Source organism: Lepidochelys olivacea (genome assembly GCF_965140295.1).
Source record: "Lepidochelys olivacea isolate rLepOli2 genome assembly, chromosome: 4".
Taxonomy (NCBI): Eukaryota; Metazoa; Chordata; order Testudines; family Cheloniidae; genus Lepidochelys; species Lepidochelys olivacea.
In genome coordinates, this window is record NC_140414.1 from 100,336,061 (window position 1) to 100,356,085 (window position 20,025).

Sequence of the window (20,025 nt, forward strand, 5' to 3'; positions counted from 1 at the left end):
GAAAAGCCCCAATCAGGAAATGAGACCGCACTATGCTAGCATGTGCACACATGCATATGAGGTCCCTGCCCAGAGTTATAATGTAAGTAGTATTTCATTGGTGCCCTGGCTGCACTTCAATTTAATTTTCAAATTGACAAGTCCTTTCTTTCATTCGGTTTTCTTTTTTTTTTTTAAAAAACAACAACAACTATTCCCTCCCCAAAGCATTGCATAGGCCTCCTTCCTGGTGTTTGCAAATTGGAATGGCTTGTCTTTTCTCTTCCCATGGGTTGGGGGCCTTGGATTCTTTTTCAGTGCCTGTCTCCGCTCATGGTAACTCCTTTCTGTGCCTGAGACACAGCGAGCGCTGTCCCTGTGGAAAATAATTAATACTGTGACTCTCTTCACAAGGAATATAACCCAGTACATGACCAACACAGTACACTAATACCAGCCCCAACCAATGAAATGCCACACTCAGAACAATATAACAGAGAGAACTGCATTGGGGCTGAAAACAAAGGATCAGTACTAACTAAAACATCAACCATATAACACATTCCTCACCTCCCTACATCTGCAACTGTACACAGACCCCAGCTCCCTCCCTAGCATTATTCCAGGTAGATGGGACACTGAGGATAAGTCCTGCGATGAGTGCTGCAGCGCTGTGAATATTTGCCAGCTTACACAAAAAGAAAGGGCTCTCCTTTATGGTGTCTTTTGCCCTGGGTAGGGTGAGGTGTTCTCCTGGCTTCCTGGTCTGGAGCCCTGTGGAGGTTTCAGCTAGCACTGGGTTTATTCTCTACCTCCTTGCTTGCTAGTCTCAGTAGGGCTTGGTGCTCCCAGATAGCAGGTTAAATCCCACAATAGCTAAGTTCCCCTTTCGGGGGGGAAGTGGGAATTGAATAGACTTCCCAAGTTGCACTGCTCCTCTCCCAGCTCCAAACTCAAACAGCCCCAAAGTGAAACCAAAATGAATCCCTCATTCCTTTTGTCTCTGTGGCAGCCTGCCCCCTCCCATGAGGGACTTAGCGATCTTAGCCTGTCATTGGTTATATGCTTTTGTAGGAGTTTCTACTCTATTCTGTGCCATCCCAGACCCCAGGCAGGCTGGAAACTGCTATCCAGAGGCTCTGGAGCCATTGTTGCTGTCGTCCCAGAGGGTAGGCCCTCTAGAGGCTCAGTTCAGTGTTGCAGGAGCTAGCAAACTAAAGGGAGTCTCAACAAATATTGATGCAGTCTGACTCAGGGTGTTGATTTACGCTGGGTTTTTTCTACCCCCATATATCTTGGTGGTACCTATTGAACATATATATAGATGTACAGCTGGACATTACTGTCCATCAGATTTTCCTGTAGAACAATAAGTGGGTAGTTCTTGTGGAGCACTTAATGTTGGAACAAATGACAATGTAACTTACTGCTAATTACAAGAATTTACATGGTTACCTCTCTAATATGGAGAGATGTCTATTTACACCTGCTGAGGATCTGGTCCAATGTACTGTATGTGTGTCTATGTATAGACACACAGTTCTATTGCAAATGTAAACCTGTACTCATACCAAAATCTATTCCAACAGCCCTTCTATTGCTTCAGTTTTGCTGGTCTCCCTATGACTGTACTAATACGTCCATTTCTGTTGGGTTGCTGAGTACAATTCCAACAATAACTTTGGTGTTCATTCAGCCACTATTATATTCAGCTACACAAAGCTTCAGAGTATCTCAGCAAGCTTTTAATATGATTAGGCCATGACTTGTTTCATCTCTCTTAAAAGATCATGGTCTCTCAGTGCCAAAACTAAACCACTTGCAAGTATTAAATGGAATGTTATGTGATTCTCCGTTGTGATAAAGTATTTTTGCCAAGTAAGAATCCTGTCCAAGCATCACTCTCTTTTAATATTTGACAACATTATTAAAGATAGTGACTAAGCTATTGGAATTCAGAGCCAGTAAACAAAATAAAATTGTGGCCAAACCAGGCCTATTTGAACCATAGTGACTATAGTATAAAGGAAAATGAGAAATTGAGAGACATTTTTCTTTAGGATGGATGGGAGAGTTTACAACTTTTACATATAGATCAATCTCTGAACTAACATTCTGATATGTTTTGGGGGCATATTTTCTTATACTACTGTGCACTGGAATAACTTTTGGGAGGAAGGTCTACTCTACTTATGTGGCAGTTCAAGTAAGAAGACTCTAGGAAATACAACAAAAGGTGTTGTCAAGGTTCCTTCCCCACTCTGAACTCTAGGGTACAGATGTGGGGACCTGCATGAAAGACCCTCTAAGCTTATTCTTACCAGCTTATGTTAAAAACTTCCCCAAGGTACAAACTTTGCCTTGTCCTTGAACCGTATGCTGCCACCACCAAGTGTTTTAAACAAAGAACAGGGAAAGAGCTCACTTAGAGACGTCTTCCCCCAAAATATCCCTCCAAGCCCTACACCCCCTTTCCTGGGGAAGGCTTGATAAGAATCCTCACCAATTTGTACAGGTGAACATAGACCCAAACCCTTGGATCTTAAGAACAATGAAAAAGCAATCAGGTTCTTAAAAGAAGAATTTTAATTAAAGAAAAAGTACAAGAATCACCTCTGTAAAATCAGGATGGTAAATACCTTACAGGGTAATCAGATTCAAAACACAGAGAATCCCTCTAGGCAAAACCTTAAATTACAAAAAGACACAAAAACAGGAATATACATTCCAACCAGCACAGCTTATTTTACGAGCCTTTAAACAAAAGGAAATCTAACGCATTTCTAGCTAGATTACTTACTGACTTTACTGGAGTTGTAAGGCTGCATTCCTGATCTGTTCCTGGCAAAAGCATCACACAGAGAGACAGAACCCTTTGTTCCCCCCCCCCACTCCAGTTTTGAAAGAATCTTGTCCCCTCATTGGTTATTTTTGGGTCAGGTGCCAGCATGGTTACCTTAGCTTCTTAACCCTTTACAGGTGAAAGGGTTTTTCCTCTGGCCAGGAGGGATTTTATAGCACTGTATACAGAAAGATGGTTACCCTTCCATTTATATTTATGACAGGTGTTAATGCAACATGTAGGGCTGCACAGTAAACTAGATGGCGCATAATGGCTTACAGTTGCGGGGAGGGGGGGTTAAGGTTGTTTTTTTGGCAGGGGGGGGAAGAACATTGCATTTAATTTTCTTTTTTTATTATAAAAGGAAGTGCCTGTTTGAAGGTTAGCACTTCAAGGGCTTCAGATCATCTTTGAAATTCAGATCTCAGTGAGGGGTACGACTGGTGAATTCCCACTCTTAGTGCAGCTGTTATGTGGATGAAGACAGATGTCTTTTTGCAAGCTTGTGCTTCCAGAGCAAAAGTGCACACTGCTTTACACAGGGATAGCTCTGTCCACAATGGGAAAAGTTTGATATTTAAGCCTAAATTTTCAAGCATGATTACTGATTTTTCTTTTTTTTTTTAGCTGCCTATATTGTTTGGTGTCCAATCTAATATACTTTAAAGGGGCCTGGTTTTCAGAGAGTGGGGTATTCAGCACTTGCTGAAAGCCAGGTCCATTAAGCTTTCTCAAGTTGGGCACCCAAAAATGGAGGCAAAATAATTGGTCAGTTCTGAAAAATTTAGTCCTCTTTTTTAAAATAAATGGAAAGACCAGATTACTTCAGAATACAGCAGAAGCTGCCAACAAAGCTTAAAACCCAGAAACCCTAGCTTTAAAATTTTTGTTGTTGTTTTCATGCCTATCATATTCTTTTGTCTGAGAAACGGGACAGAGGAGGAAGGAGGGTTTTGTTCTCTCTTACTGACACAGTATCCCTCATGCATATTGGACCACCAATTACCTGAAAGCAGCAGGCTGCTGCTGTTTGTGTGTCTCAGTGGGAAAACAGCAGCCCCTAGAAAGAGAACATGGTTCAGTATTGGATGGAGCAACATTAGCCTCTATTGACATCTCAGTAGGTGCCCACTAGGCATAATCAGATATTTTTCAATGTTTTATTTTATTTTTCCCCAAACAGAACAGATTCCACTCATTGGTGAGGATGAGATCTATGCCAGTATGGAATTTTAGAAGTTTTTGCTGTAACACTGCTAAAAAAGTGTGTAGTTTTATTTGAACAACGCAGGATTTTTTTTAGTCAAATGGATGACATATCTCAAAATGTTAAATCTCCTTCAAGCAGAGGTAAAGCCCAGAACACTAAAAATATTTAGCTTAAAAATGAATGGTTCCAGAAGTTGTGAAAACAAGGTGTGATGATGCAAACTGTTTTATTACTTTAGTTATAGCAAGCAGTGCTTCAGTACATGGTGAGATCTTAAAACCAACAATTCAGACAAGTTTTAGTTATTTTTTAAACACTTCTTAAAAAGGCTATCCTGCCTATCTGACTGCTCGGGGGACTTGTTCGGGCTCTGGCACAAATTATATTAACCTCCTGAGGGTTATCTATGGGCTGCTTCTCAATCCAGAGCATCCCAAAATCCCCTGTAGCCTCCTGGGCTGTAGCTCCCACTGGTATGCGTCCCACTACCCTAGGCTTGCAGGGAGCTAGAGTATGTAGAGGTGCTGGTTTAGGGGACAGAATCTGTGTATTCCTTTTGTTTTATTTGAAGTATCTAGTAATGCTAGGGCTCAATTTTACCTTCCCAAGATTGCCAATGTGATCTGTTAGATGTACATTTCAGTAATGTACTGCTGCTACACAATACCATGTCCCTGAGAGCACAGTGTTGTTTAAATAGCCTTTTACTTCCCAAACTAGCTTCTACAGTTTGGTTCTTTTGAAGTAGTTGATGGATGGGGTAATATGGGCAATCTTTATTACAGGCCTCAAAAGCAAATTCTGTCACCTATATTTTTTAGAATGAGTTTTCAGCAACAGGTGCCTGGTAGAGATTGAAATGCATTCAAATCCTTGGAGCAGCCCAAAGAACAATGGGGCTGGTCCTGCTTGAGGAGGGAGTTGGACTAGATGATCTCCTGAGGTCTCTTCCAGCCCTAATCTTCTATGATTCTATGTTAATATTCCTTTCTGCAAACTCAGGGTGCTGAGACTTGGAAGGAGAGAGCAGATCGAGATCATTCCCTGGACTGACATGCTCTGACTAATAATAAAAGTTATTTATTAAACATTAGTGCATTGGATGCAGTGTGCAGTAACACACAGGAACATACAGTCCTTCCCATATACATCTAATTTAGACAAGCAAAGCAGTTCAGATGCCTAGAGCATCATCTAAGTACAAATGGAGGTGTGATGCCAGAGCTGAATTGAGGTTTTCTTTTAATATCTAGATTCAGAATTGGTCTTTTTTTTTTCTTTTTTTAATTTACCTTTTAAAATCAAGTGTGTGTATGCTCAATTCCTGAAGTGAAATATCTGGAGACAGACACCCTCTAGCCACACAGCAAGTACATCAGTGTCATAAGGTATTTCACGCTACTCTGGCAATGTGTCTCAACCCTGACGTAGAAGAACCATTGCTAGTTATGAGACAGTCGTTAAATGTACAGGTGCATTCAGTCCTTGGCTTCTCTGGGAGTGCTAGCTGAGTTGCCATTTGCAATGGCTATTTTTTTGTGATCACCTGTCTATTGGGAACTGGGCTGCAACCATCAAACTCATTTCACACAGGCCAGAACAACACTCATTTGGTAATGACTTTTAGTAACTACCAGCCTGAACTAGATTTGAATTGGTAACTGAGAAATTACAGGCTCTATAGCCCATTACATATCCCCTGAGCCATATAGTCCACAATTAACTGCAGCCTGGCTCTCTGTCCTCTTCCCACTCATTCTCTCCTTCAAGCAACATTGCTTCAGACTTTTCTTTCTCTCCTTGCGTATAGCTATCATCTACCCTTCTCTTCACTCCTAATCTACCCATCACAATTCCTTGGTCCCTTTTCCTTTAGCTGGAGAGAACTGTTAGAAGGGGAAAAAAACTTATTTGACAGCCTTTTAAATGGTAGTAAATATGGTAATAACTGTCTTAGGGAAAAGAGAGGAAATTGGTTATGGGCTCAGGCTGCTGCTGTTAAAATCCGATCCAATTTTTTAGACTACAAAACAAGACAAACTCTCTCAAAAGAGAAGAGAACCGCAAATATAGAAAATGCATTTTCTATATCTCTGGTGTTGACTCAATTTCAACCTCACTACTGGAAAAACAAGGGCTTGGCACATGGTCTTTATTAGCCACTCTGAGACCTGACAAACTTGTACCACCATTAGGCTGTTTAGGGCATTGCTTTTAGCTGGCTCTCTAGTCACAAACTTACAGCAGTGTTGCAAAATATGCCATCTTGTCTGACTAAGCCAGGCTTTTATAAAACAGAAGGCAAAAGAAGAGGGATAGGAAAGAGAAGAAACAAGGTAGCGGGCGTGGAGACTCAAGTCTCGTAGCCTAATGGCATTTGAGATTTAGTCAGAGCTAGTGGAGATGGCAGTGTCATCTGGGTCCTCTCTCTAGCACAATCTGGTCAGGCCATCTTTCACACAGTGGTGTGAAGGTGGGTCCAAGAGATGTGGAGGTGGCACCCATGATGGTGAAGCTCACTCCTTTCTATTTTCCCATCTTCCAGTCAGCCAGCATTTTTTAAGGATCCCAAAAGGGAGTGATGGGTGGACTAGCCCATCCCCTTGATTATTTTGTTCACCAATTAGGCCTAACTTCGGACACACCAAATTTGATTTCCCAAACTTCTTTTGTTTACCTGGTATGATCTTAACAGTCCTTGAGTTATACCAGTAGGCCTTGTCGTTTAGACTTACTTAGTCTGTGTCTTCATTTTGCATCTTTCCCCATCAACCTTTATTGTTCTAGGTCAGCGGTTCTCAACCTTTTCCTTTCTGAGCCTCTCCCTCTCCCCACCTACCCCCAACATGCTATTAAAAGGTCCAAGGTCCACCTGTGCCACAATAACTGGTTTTCTACATATAAAAGCCAGGGCCAGTGTTAGGCTGTAGCAAGCAGAGAAATTGCCTGGGCCCCCATACCACAGGGCCCCCCACAAAGCTACATTGCTCAGGCTTCAGTTTCAGCCCCAGGTGGCGGGGGTCAGGGCACTAGACTTCAGCTCCATGCGGTGGGGCTTCAGATTTCTGCCCTGGGCCCCAGGAAATCTAACACCAGCTCCCCTTGGTGGCCCCCTGAAACCGTCTTGTGGCCCCCCAAGGGGCCCCAGACCCCTGATTGAGAACCACTGTTCTAGGTTATTGCAACACTTTATAAAAGTTGATGCACTTTCCCACAGTTGAACTTACAATTAGAGTGAACTTGTAGACCCAGTTATTACAACAATGCTCCAAGCTAAAGAGGTTCTGTGAGGATACAAGGTCCCACCTGTAGTCTAAATGAAGTCAGTGACAAAAATCTAATTCAGTGGTGTGGAGCTGGGCCCCAACTGATTAGCCTAGATTATTTAAAAAGTGTGTGGGTCAGAGCCTATTGGTATAAACTCCATTGGAGCCAATGGAGATACACTGATTTACAGCATCAAATGATATGACCTATGGAATGAAAAGAGAATCGAGAGCCATGGACTAGAAACTTGATAAGTAGTCAGTAGTTTTTTGCATTAAATTCCAGGGCTGTTTTAGTGTAGCTAAGAACTACCTTTTTGGCTTCAGTGAATGGAAAACACAGGCACCGACTTTCCGATGTGCCAGGGAGAGCTCGACCCCTGGCTCTGCCCTAAGTCCTGCCCCCGGCTCATTCAGCCTCCTGCCCCGATGACACCCAGCCCTCACTCCTCCTTCCTCACCCAGCGCCTCCTGCATGCAGCAAAACAACTGATTGCAGTGGCCAGGAGGCATGGGGACAGAGGAGGAAGTGCTGATCACTGGGGCCCGCTGGCAGGTGGGAGGTGTTGGGTGGGACAGGGAGGAGTTGATCAGTGTGGGAGGTGCTGGTGGGGAGCTGGTGGGGGACTGCTGGTCGGTGCTCAACCCCCATCATTTTTTCGCATGGGAGCTGCAGCCCCCAAGCACCCATAGAGTCGGCACTTATGATGGGAAACCAACTTGGAGGTCACATGGTGACTATTTGTAGTGCCAATATACTTGCAGTTCTGATCTTGTCAGTGAGCATGTGCATGTTCCAATTTGTGTTATTTAATGAGTATTTCTGTAAGGAAGGTGTTGCTCGAGAGATGGGGTTGATCTTTAATTTATTGTACGGAAAAACAGATACAGAAAAAGCTTTGCTTTGTTCTGTTGTCCTGACCAAAATTCATCTCTCGTGCTGAATTTATAGGCTCAGATTCTTCCTTACACAGCCTCTAGGTCTGGCATAGGGACCAAAGGGAGGCAGCTTATTATAGGAGCAAAATGCCCTGGCCACTCCCCCTACCATTTCTGACACACCCTGGAATGCCCCCTGTGCCAGGATGTTGACCTGTGTAAAATGTTATCACTGGCATGACTGGAGAATACAGACCTGGTAGCATTTCACATTCACTTGGCAATGTGCAAGACTGGCTTTTTTTTTTTAAGTGCTAAAACATCCTGTCTAAGACACAGAGTGCAGCTGATATTCATTAATGTTGCTGCCACTGACCTAAACCTAGCTAAGTGGTCTGTTTGGACTAGTGATAAAAGAATCAAAGATGCAACTGGAGTTAAATCTCAGTCATAATGTTTGTCATAAAGGGAAGGGCAACAACCTTCCCATATACAGTACTATAAAATCCCTCCTGGCCAGAGGCACAAAATCCTTTTACCTGTAAAGGGTTAAGAAGCTCGGGTAACCTGGCTGGCACTGGACCAATACGGGGACAAGGTATTTTCAAATCGGGGTGGGGGGGGGAGGTTTTGATCTGTCTATTCTGAGTGTTTGCTGGACACAGATCAAGGAAGCAAGCAATCCAACTCCATTAGAATCAGTAAGTACAAGCAAGGGAATGCATTAGCTTATTTTTGATTTGGCTTGTGATTTTTTTCTCTGTGCTGAGAGGAAGGTGTATTCCTGGTTTTCTTTTTGTAACTTTGAAGTTTTTGCCCAGAGGGAAATCCTCTGTTCTGAATCTGATTGTCCTTTAAAATGACCTTCCATCCTGATTTTACAGAGGTGCTTTTTTTACTTTTTTTTTCTTTATTATAAAGTTCAGGTTTTTTTAAGAATCTGATTGGGTTTTTAGTGACCTAAAAACCCAAAGGGTCTGGTTCGTGCTCACCTTGTTTATTTTTCAAGCCTCCCCAGGAAAGGGGGTGTAGGCTTGAGGGGGGGATATTTTGTGGGAATAGGAACTCCAAGTGGTCCTTTCCCTGATTCTTTGTCTAAATCACTTGGTGGTGGCAGCATACCTTAGTCCAAGGACAAATAGAGACTTGTGCCTTGGGGAAGCTTTTAACCTAAGCAGGTAGAAATAAGCTTTCATGTGGGTCCCCACATCTGTATCCTAGAATTCAGAGTGGGGAGGGAACCCTGACAGTTTATATTCAATCTTCTTCAAAATTAGGACAGATTGGGGGTGGTGTTCCAAATCCATCTTTCCTAGAGAGATTCAAATAAAGTTTAGGATCTTGGTCAGATGTTCCCCCACCAAAGTTTGGAGAGGAGGTGGCTTGACTCTCTCACTAAAGATGGGCCCCAAACCAAAAAGAAACGTGGCAAGGAATCTATACTTCAGAATGGTGAGGTTTTTTAGGGCATGGGTGGGGCATGGTCTCTGGGGTCTCCCTTCCCACTAAACATGAATTGCTTTTCTAGATCTCCAGTTACAAAGCAGGTTGGTTTTGTTTTTGAATTATAGGTAGATGTATGTGAATAATGTAAGTATTGAATTACACGAACACTGCATGGCAATTTGCTATAGTTCTCTTCAGTCCAAGTAACATGTGATGTTAACTTACAGATTTGTGGATGCCTTTAGGTGACACAGTGCCTTAAAATTCTAAATGATGACTTGGCTAAATGGGAAAATTGCATTACAAACAACCTTCACACTTCCCAGCAGCCACAATTGAATGTGATGCCCTGGCACCATTCTAAAATGACACTAAATGAAGTTATACATCGAAGCCACATGGTCCTTGAAGCCACTTGAGATAGTAATTTTTCGATATGTGCAGACAGCCATTAACAATGTGCTCGATGTTACATGGAGTATGGGGAAAATATCAGATGCTTGCAAAAAGTTTTGAAGTGGCTACTAAGTTCAGTAGAAGTAAACACTATGTAGAAGTACTTCTACATATTTCTACCATCTACTACATTTAATCAGTGGAAATAATTAAGGTCTCTGTGTGATAGCATTGTAACTCCGTGGTTATTTTGTACATTGTGTCCTCAGGATCCTCAGTGGCCTCTTAGGAGCAGAGTCATCAGTGCCTTCCCTAGCACAAGATCAGTGACCACACTGTCACTGAAATTTTTTACCTTCCTCTAGAAAAAGAGAATAGCCACCATGCTTTCCAAGATGGCACAGTATTCTAAAACCAGATTTGATTCAGCAGCCTTGTTTGAGCTAAACAAAGTGGACTAGTTATAAACAAAGCTGGAATGGAAATAAAATATACTTAACGGAACTTAAGTTACTAGAGAGGACTGGCAGTGTTGTATGGCTATTTGATCGAGGCCTGTTTGCAGTGGAGATGCTGGTTTTAAAACTGGTTCGGCTAAAGCAGGGGTTCCCAAACTTGATTTGCGGCTTGTTCAGGATAAGCCCCTGGTGGGCCACGAGATGCTTGAGCATCTGCAGGTATGGCCGCTCACTGCTCCCAGTGGCCCCGGTTCACCATTCTCGGCCAATGGGAGCTGCAGGAAGTGGTGGCCCGGCCCATGCTGCTTCCTGCAGCTCCCATTGGCCGGGAATAGCAAACCACAGCCACTGGGAGCTGCAAGCGGCTGTACCTGCAGATGCTCAAGTAAACAAAGTGTCTCGTGGCCCACCAGGGGCTTATCCTGAACAAGCCGCAAACCAAGTTTGGGAACCCTGAGCTAAAGCCTTCTAAAACCTATTAGAACCAGGGTGTAGACCCAGCATGGGTTGTTCTCTTTTGGCTTTTTATTTTGCAAACCAATTTCAAGACCATCAAAGGTATGGCCACCTTAAACCATTTCAAGCCATTCTACAGTTCTGATGGGCTTGAAAACTGTAAGTTTACTGATTTAGAAAATGTCCCCATGAGCATGGAATTGCATCTCTAGCATGTTTCCTCTTGTTTTGGGAGTATTTCCAATATATCATATTCTAACTTGGCAAATGCTTTTCCCTCAGACACCTCTAAATTCCTTCTTTTCCTGTGCTGGGAAGGCCTGACATCTGATGACTTTGTTTATCTCTCACCTCCATTAAAGACACTTCTACCCAGTCTCTTCAATTCCTTTTTTTTTAAAGATCAACAATTCTAAAACTTCACTGTGGTGCTTGGACAGAGTGTTTGAGTTATCCACTAACGGTAGCAAGGCAGTGTAACTATTCTAATATTACAAGTACAAAATGAAAGCTTGTAGATACAGACTGAGAGGTTATGACCTATTGCAGCATGTCTTCCCTGAAGTAAAATGAAAATAGTTCTGATGGTGTTATCTGCTGCAAAGGGTAGATATATTAGATTTTTCCCTAATGCTCACTTGGCCAAAAAAAGGGGAGGATGTTAAAATGAACGTTGAGGGATGGGGGGGAGGGGGTAGGAGGAATTGTGGCTTAGGGCTCCCAGGAGCACCCAGCCCAAACTAGGAATGCTGCAACATCTGAGGAGAGACACTCCTCCCTTGGCATAACAGCAAGTATAGTATTAATACAGTGACGAGGACAACCAAAGGGCAGTTGCAGTGAAAGTGAAAGGGGCTCTGACCCCTTGCTCCTGGCAGCTCATCTCTGCTTCTCTGCTCTGCATAGTGGAAGCATGAAGTACAGATTTGAGAGACCAACAGGCTGTGATTGCTTGGCCCCATCCCAGCATCTTGCCTTCAAGAGGTGTCTTCTGCTCTCACTGACTAGCTGCAGGGAGTTTGGAAGGAGAGGGATGCTCTACATTCCCCTTTCCTCCACTGCCTCCCCACAAAAAGCAACTTTATAAATAGCCATATTAGCAGTTTTCAGAGCAAGATGGACCAACACTTTGAAGGGGAACTGAAAATGAATCTCTTAGGCCATACAGAAACCCTTTCACTTTGTAAATAAACATCCATGTTCATGTATAGGAGTGGTCATCTTCTTTAAGGTCCAGGGAGTCTGGGGCTAGCCAGCCTTGTCTGATTATCTGTTCCGGTTGGGAAGGGGTCAAGTGGTCTCTATAAAAGTGGAGAGAGCTCAGGTGGAGGAAAACTGTAGGAGGGAGCCTTGTTCCTGTGAGTCACCCTGGAGCAGAAAGAGGGAGACAGAGTGAAAGACTTCTGGACCCATTCAGCTTGGGTTTGTTAGTGGGAAATAGGGTGGTGGTTTTTCTGTTAATAAACTAAAATAAAACTCTCCTGAGAGAAGAGCCAGAAAGATCTGAATGTGTTTAATTCTTCCTTGATTGGTAAAATGGGCCAACATCCCTACAGTTCACTTCAAGGAAGTTTAAAATTAGGGTGTGTGTGTGTGTGTGTGTGTGTGTGTTGGTGGGTGGGTATGGTTGTTGTTGGTGGTTGTTTTTTAAATAGACTCATGGCTCCTGACTCTCAGCACCAGCAGCTAAACTAAAGTTTATTATCTGACAAATTCTCACCTGTGTTTCTGAACTCCCTGCTCCCCCCATACAAGGTTCTCTTATGAACTAGCACCTGAAGATGACTTTACCTCAATTTTGCTAGCAACTTTAATGGACATTTGACCTCTGTCTTTTGTTTTCTCTGTTAGTATAAATCAGTCAGGTTTTTAAATCCGCCTCTTAAATGGATCATAGCACAAACTCAAGTGAATATCTCTTTTTCTGGGTTTTCCCTGGCATGTACTCCTCTGGACTGCTCAGGGGAAGAGAATCTGGGCTTGGTGTAATTTAACTTCTGTTTTACACTGTCTGAGCTCCCTGTGCTCCCAATTGAAAATATTAGCTATGAGGGCTCACATTCACTAAAGGGATTATTGTCAGAATAAGCTACTATAACAATAAACTGCTTTAGGTCAAAATAACCTTTTTTTGGCTTACAGCACAGCAGAGAAATGATAGTGTTTTTTGCATTTTTTAACATACATACAGACAATGAGCTGTAATAGCCATTACCTAGTTGTAAAAGTCCAAATTGGGGCTGGCCCTTCTATGGCTACTCAGTGTGGGGTTGTTTGGAGGGCGGGGGTTAAAGGAGAGATGAACAGGGAGGAACGAGCCTTCCTCTCTGTGACATTACACTCCATATTCTTTATGGAAATATGCTTATGATATGGATATGATATAACTGAGATGTACTTTATGGAAGATGGCTCATGTAAGGTATCATGGGAAAGGTTATGATTTACTGAATATGTTTATCCAATTTGTATGCATGTATCTTTATTTATCTGAAGCTGGGAATATTGACCATGTCTCTGTATTTCAAATGTTCTACACTGGATGAGGCCAAACAATGTTAATGGCATATTGAAGAAATGCACACAAGCATAAAGATTAGCCCAGGAACTGTGTGCAATAGAAACCTCACAAAGATAGCTCTGCACGATGGGAACTGTTTGACCCAGGTCAGATAGCTCTATACATTGGGAACTTTTGACCCAGATCACAACAAAAAAGCTTTCCAGCAAGGGAGGGGGGATGGGGAGGAGATATAAAAGAGGGACAATTACAACATGGGGGGGGATCCTCACTCTTCCTACTACAACACACCTGAAAACACCTGAGGAACAAAGACTGAACTGTGGGAAGTGATGGTCCCAGGCTGGAAGGATTTTTAGCCTGTGTAAGAGAATCTGGGAAAGCCAAGGCAACTCTTACCTTAAGAATCTTCCAGCCTGTTTATCACTCAGGCTGAGAATTTGTTAATTTGTATCCTACCTATCTAGTGTGTTAAACTCAGTTTGCAGCTTTTGTTTATTTACTAAGGTCTTCTGCTTTGTTCTGTTTGCTATCCCTTTAACCACTTAAAATCTACCTTTTGTAGTTAATAAACATTTTGTTCATTAAACAAAGTTTATGTAATTTCTAACTGGGTTGGGGGGGGCAATAAGTCATGCACATCTCTCTTCACATTGAGGAAGAGGGCAGATTTTTATGAGCTTGCACTGTGCAGATTTTTCTATACAGTGCAAGACAGTATTATTTTGGGCTTCACTCCCAAAAGGGGTGTGCACATCAGTGCTGGAGAAGTCCTCTCACATAGAACTAACTTCAGTCTGTGGCTGCAGCTGGGTGTGGCCGTGTGTGTGTGTGTGCTGCAAGAGGCCAGAGCCTAATTCAGCAAAACAGGGTGTGGGAACCCACACCAGTAGAGCAGGAGAGGCTCAGTGAAATCCCAGTACATCAGGTGGCACCCCGGAAGCAGGGTCCAATCCATCACTCTCCTTGTGCTTTTGTGCTGGCCACATAGAGGCTGCCAAGAATAGCCCCTGTATAGTTGCTCCCCATGGGAGCAATTCACTGGATAAGGTGAGTGTGCAAAGCAGGAGGATCCATGGTGCTAAGCAGTGAGGGAGCTTTAAAGGGCAGGGTTGTGGCAAATTTTCTCCTTCCCCTCAGCACAAATCCAGGTTGTGTCAACAGACACTGTGCCTCCTAATGCTCTCCCAGAACAATGCAGCTACAGACACATTTTAGACCCAAACTGAGTAAAACTGAGAAGTTGGATTCCTCATCAGTTAATCCAGCATGTGGTTGGGGTTTATACAGTTCCTCCACCACTGCTAAATTACCCTATTGGTATGAAAGGTTCTGACTTTACTGAAAGGAAACACTTTGAGAAGATTAAATGTTTAATTTTATAAAAAGTTCCAAGGGTTTTGACTCTGGTTTAAGCCTGAATAGGGACAGACTTTGAAATCTTAAATTTCCTGTGGGATGGAAATTCTAAGGTTTTGGCTAGCTCCATTCCCAATATATGTGTAACAGGGCAAGCTGGCCTGTGGAGAAGGAACTATGTAGATTGGGAAAATGTTTCCAATGGGATGCTGTCATAGGATAAGTGTTGAGCAAAAAAGTGAATGAAGCAAGATATAGACACTTCTCTCCCCCCACCCAGAAACAAAAAGCAAGCCCCTGGGTGCCCAGACACCAGGCTTTGGACTCCTGCTCATTTGGAACTTTGCGAGACTAATTTGAAGGATTGTCTACTGGCTTCTGACGAGAGGAATCATCGATTGGCTCCTGTGAGGAGCAGGACCAAAGCTAGAATGTGTCCCTGAGGGGAAGCACTGCTGGTCTCTTATTAGATTAGGCTATTTAGAGTATTGAAAACAGTGTTAAAATTACAAGCTAACACTTAAACTTAATTTAGGTTGCTTACAGGCTAGATGGCCCTGGAGGAAAGTATGGGATCAGAGCCAGCCTAGAGAAAGTTGGGATGAGTTGTGCCATTCTATTTAGGAAGAAGCCTGCTGTGTGTGTTTCCGGTTTGTTCTTGTGTGTTATCATTCTGAATTTTAAGATATAAGGTAGGGTTTTGTCAGCCTTCCAGCAAGTTTCAGAGTAGCAGCTGTGTTAGTCTATATTCGCAAAAAGAAAAGGAGTACTTGTGGCACCTTAGAGACTAACAAATTTATTTGAGCATAAGCTTTCGTGAGCTTCAGCTCACTTCATCAGATGCAGCATCTGATGAAGTGAGCTGAAGCTCACGAAAGCTTATGCTCAAATAAATTTTAGTCTCTAAGGTGCCACAAGTACTCCTTTTCTTCCAGCAAGTGTATTTCATGTTTATCTAACTTCTTTGTATGTGAGCCTGAACAAAACAGGTTGTCCCTAGAAGTAGAAAGATTATTGAACACTGCTGTTGGGATAAGTAAAACTTCTGTGGTTTTTGACTACACCTCCAATATCGGGGTTTGACAATCAGTGGGGTTTGCAGAGTTCTGCAGGGCCCTTAAAATGGAGTTAAGAAAAGCAGCCAAGATTGCCTGATATTTACAGGCAAGTGTACTGAAAAGAAAAGAGAGATTAAAAGGGTGGTACTAGTGACCCAGAAACACAAGTGTTGAATAGGGTGTGTATGTTCAGGAAGTGGCAGGTCATATGGCCCTCTAAAACAGTCTACAGGACTGGCATGGTCCTGTTCCCAGTTCATCCAAGCACAGGGGCATTCTGGAACTTGTGGTTCCTGTTACGGTTTGAGTTAGATAGTTGATCAGATGTCAGGTAGCTTTGACTAATAAATGCCAATAGAACTAAGATAAATCAGCACTAGTCAGGCAAATACATACATTATATCAATCTGGGAAACAGCATGCAGCTGTTAGTTTGTTTTCAAAGTATGATCTTAATCCTACCCTTCTTTTGTATCTCACTTGATTACAGCAGGTGGAAAGCTCACAGTTAATACAGACCTTTCTTCTCTTACCTAGTTTGTACCTCCTGTTTTTTCAGGGTACAGAGATACCTACCCCAATTATTTCTAGTGCCTGCACCAATTTTCCCTAGATGATGATAAACAAATCATGTTCGTTATATTTGGCCTTACTTCTGAAAGGTTCTGCATACACAAATGGGTTACGTACAGTTCACCTGCATGGCATGAGTAACAAAGCATACTGGGAGCCTGGTTCATGGTTAGCATAAGTGTATAAAATACAAAGTCTTATAAAAATATATAATATTGGCTAACATTTCCACAGTAATGACTGTTAAAGACACAGCAAGGAATGCCAGGAATATAGGAAGCAGCCCGTTCAACAGAGCACAGAGAGACTGGTTCCTGCTTTCTCTACTAAAAGACCCTGGATTGTGCCAGGGCAGTGGGGAAATATCACAAGAGAGCCTGGGAAGGAGAAGTAGAGACCCAAGGGTGTAAAGGAGGCTAGGATTATCCCAAGGAGTGGGAAGAGCGTAGGAAGTCATATTGGAAGTAAAATGGGAGAAGAATGGATGGCTTCTACTTCATTCAGGGCCTCAATGGTGGAGCTCACAGAAGAGGAAAAGCATGAGCTCTCCTGTGCCCCAAAGGAAATACCAAGGGGTGCTGTCAGACACTGAAAGAAAGGAGAACCTTGATAGACCTTTGAGGGAAGGTAGTGGTCCTCCAATACTAGATGGGGACAGGTGGAAGCCCCTGTTGCATTCCTGCATGAGAGGAAGGCCTTTCAAACTGGATTTATAACCCTATGTGTGGTGGTGGTAGCAGTGGGAAGGTTGATACAGCCTTCATCAAAGAGGGTGTGGCCCATAGAGGGAGAGAAGGCGGAGGAAGACTGACTGATAGCCCTCTTGGCCAAACCAAGAATTTAAAACTATTCTAACTACCCACCAAAGAGTGAAACAAAAGCATAGTTGCATCTCCATGCCAGAGAGGTAAGGTCCTCATTATAATACTAAATAAATTTTCTAATATTGAAGAAAATTAGCTATATTTAAGAATCTCTCCATGAAACTGTGGCATTTCATCTGCTCTCAAAACAGGTTTCACACTTGTTTGTTCCATTTCTGAAATTTAGACCTAAACTGCTATAAACTTCACTATGAATCTTTAAACTGAAAACCACTTTGGCCTGAGAAAATGACTCAATACTTTATATACAAGAACAAAAGGTAGTTCTGTAATAACTTCAATGGTGGAAGAAGTGGGGGAAGGGATGATCATTCTGCCAATTGTTGTAAAAAATGGCTTGCATAACAGTGGTTTCACAGTTGGCTATGTTGTATGATGAGTAATGTTGCTATTGAGCCCTTATCAGGGAAGCAATGTGAGTGTGAGTCTTTCATGTTGCCACTTTTGATTCTGAATTTAAAGAAATACAAATATTCCACATGAATATGAATGAACACAACAGTGTTATGCCAATCAGATACACTGCCTGAGAAAGTTGACTACATTTTCCAAAATATGATAACTTATTCTCTACTAAAACATGCACACTTTAATCAATTAAAATGTTCATTTTAAGGATTTTGTAGATGTGCACCATAAAAGCCGCAAGGCACTTTTAGATTAAAATGTTTTCTTCAGAATAGTTAAATGACACCTCAAATTAAAAATAAAAGAGCAATCAAATTAAGGGCTCGATTACTTTGGGCTGTGCCTAAAATCACAGTATAAACTGCAGCACCTCAGGAGTGGCCTGGGAGGAATTGTGTCATGGACATGCTCCTCTGAGGTAAAATTCATCTCCTGACCCTCTCTTGCTCCATGAGGAAGTGAGTTACTGCAGCCTTTAAAAGGGTTCATTTTACTTCCTCATGCCTGGACATCTAATTTGGCCTCATGAGTAGAGGGGACAAAGCCAAGACTCTGCTCTTCCCACTGGAGCAGATGGGCAGTGAATGGGTGCGGGAACTGCTTGCTATCCATCATGCCTGGACCCATTTTCTGGATAGCCTCTGCAGGGGCATTAGGCGAGTAAGGGTGGGGAAGGGAGGGTACATAGCCCTCCTAGTCACAATCTAGCCCCAAAATAATGCTGATGAGAGTGGGGCAGACAAGGAAAACATAAAGCCTACAGCTAAACAACAACTTTAATGTATGCCCCATGCAGGCTAACTTAAAGGGCCAAATGTGAACTTACTCCATGTTTTTGGATATTAGATTAATAGCTTAGGATAAAGCACACAAAGCTATTATTGGCATGAATAGCAGATTTGGAATTCATCAGTCTCCAGAAAAAAAATACCTAGGATCCAGTTCTGTGATACTTAAATAGCCCCAATGAAGTCTGATGGAATGACATGTGTAACTCAAATGTCGTATATGACAACAGTTGTTTTAAAACCAAAAGAAAGCAGTGGGGAGGAGGAGGAGACTTGCCTGAGTCATGTCTCTGTCCAAGAGCAGAGGGGTTCTCTGCTTGAAGGCCTGGAGACACGAGAAGAATGGTTGTAGTTATTAGTCATGCTCAACCGTTTCACTGTACATTGTGTTCCAACCTGCTGTGAAACTGGTGTTAATACAGAAATGTTCATCCTGTCTGCTCCCTCTCAGCTGCAGCTCCCTTCATGTTTAGTGATTGGTGAAGGAGCATGGGAGTTCCTGCCCCTTTTATTTTTAAGAGCAGTCTTGTAAGAGTTTCTGGTACTGAAACGGTTATCTGTTGGAATATGTTCAACATGTCTATGCTGGGAGATAAACAGATATAGCTACTTACAGAACAAGTGGGATTTTCTAACTCTGCTAAGGGAGTTGCATTCCCAGCACCTGCTAAAGTTCGGTTTCCAATTATTTTAGGTGCTTTTGAATGCCCTATCCTAAAAAAATTAGACCGCATTTGCTGTTTCTGCACAAATAACTTGTGTCCCTCACCTGGGGCTTTTCTCTCTCGTCCTGTTTCTGAGTTGGGTTGGCAGGCTGAGAGGCATGATTCTTGGTTCAGAAAGAGAAATGATTAGTATGAAATTACCTGGATAACTGAAGTTTCAGTGAGTAAACCCTATTTTCCCCATGCTGTGTTTTCTGAAGAAGTTGTTGGTACTCAGACAGGCTCAGTGGTTTGAGCATTGGCCTGCTAAACCCAGGTTTGTGAGTTCAATCCTTGAGGGGGCCATTTAGGGATCTGGGGCAAAAATTGGGGATTGGTCTTGCTTTGAGCAGGGGGTTGGACTAGATGACCTCCTGAGGTCCCTTCCAACCCTGATATTCTATGATTCTAGGCTACATTGAGGAATGCAGCATAGGTGTTTCAGGAGAACTTATTATTGTAAGCCATTCTACATAGGAATGAAGCCACACGTCTGGAAAAAGCCCTGATACAAAATGTAGCAGCCATATTTGTTTAGCTGCACAAGTCACAATGAATGCATCGCCACAGGAAATTTTATTTAATTTTTGTCCTGGGATCTGATTTTGGCATCACCCCTGTGACACTTTCTTTGGGTACCCAGGCTAAGTCACCTTGCAAACTGCCTGTCTCCAGTGATGGAGATACTTGCTGTCATCTCTGATGCCATCAGCCTGTTAGCCCAAAGGAGATGGTCTTTCTTTGCCTTGTATGCTAACAATAGGTGCACCTCAGTTTGAGTCCCTTTTGAAGCATTCC